Source organism: Schistocerca nitens, chromosome 5 (assembly GCF_023898315.1).
Source record: "Schistocerca nitens isolate TAMUIC-IGC-003100 chromosome 5, iqSchNite1.1, whole genome shotgun sequence".
NCBI lineage: Eukaryota > Metazoa > Arthropoda > Insecta > Orthoptera > Acrididae > Schistocerca > Schistocerca nitens.
In genome coordinates, this window is record NC_064618.1 from 470,303,666 (window position 1) to 470,304,797 (window position 1,132).

Below are 1,132 nucleotides of genomic sequence, written 5' to 3' on the forward strand. Positions count from 1 at the left end.
GATAATTTGTTTAATTCGCAAAGGATGGCATAATGACTATGCATCCCAATCTATGGTTTAGAACAGAGTTTTATACTGTGGTTCCAAAATTTTGTGCCTATGATGTTCATCATTACTGCCATTGCATATCTGTCAGCAGAGTTACCTGCTATGTGCATGGTTAACCTGCTTGGTTAGCAGCATCATCAGTTGGCTTGGTTTATCTGAAGTCGCACTGACTTGCCTAATTTCGTAAGACTCCATGTGCACTTGAAGGTGGCTGCAAATAAAATGTTCCCACTCTTTAGCTAGTGTATCAATTATATGTTGGTTTATATACAGGGTGATGATAATTAAACTTTCAAAATGCTGTAGAAATAACACACTGGTCAGAATGATATCAAATTGGAATGGAATATTATTGGGGAAGGCGGGAAATGTATGGCAGGAAAAAAAAAATGTGAAAATTGTACAATAGATGGCGTTGTATGTGTCAGAATACATAAATGGAAACACCTGTCGTGCCCATGACCCATTGAAGTTGGTATAAACACGCCGGGTACACGGCTTTTTGTCCTTTCTCACCAGTGATGTTCGCCATGACTGTCTCAATGCAGGAGTGCTTGTAAAGCTGTATTACAAGAATGATGACTGTGCACAAGTCGCTCTGCAGAAGTTCCGGACACTGAAGGGTTTGAAAAACGGCGTTAGTCATATGACTGCCATGGGTCTGGAGGAAATGACTCGGAAATTCGAAGATGGTTATTTTGGTGTGCAACCTGGTAAAGGGAAGAAACAATTTGATTTGAAGCCAGTGGAAGCCATGGCCACAGCAGTGCAGGAGGAAACAAGTGGTGATGTGCAAACATGTAGTGCATGGAGAATTGCCTGAACATTGGAAATACTTGTGAGCATGGTGCATAAAATCCTACGAAATGTCCTCCTTTGCTATCCACTCAAAATTACCCAAGTGCATGAGTTGCTTTCTGTTAGCCTGCTTTAGAATTTCTTGCTCACATGGAAGTGGACAATGATCGGTCATGGAAGATTTTGTGGACTTCTATCTGACAGGATATGTCAGTACAAAGAATTGTCAAATTATGGGCAACAGAAAATCCACATGCAAATCAACCAGTAGCAATTCTTCCTGAAA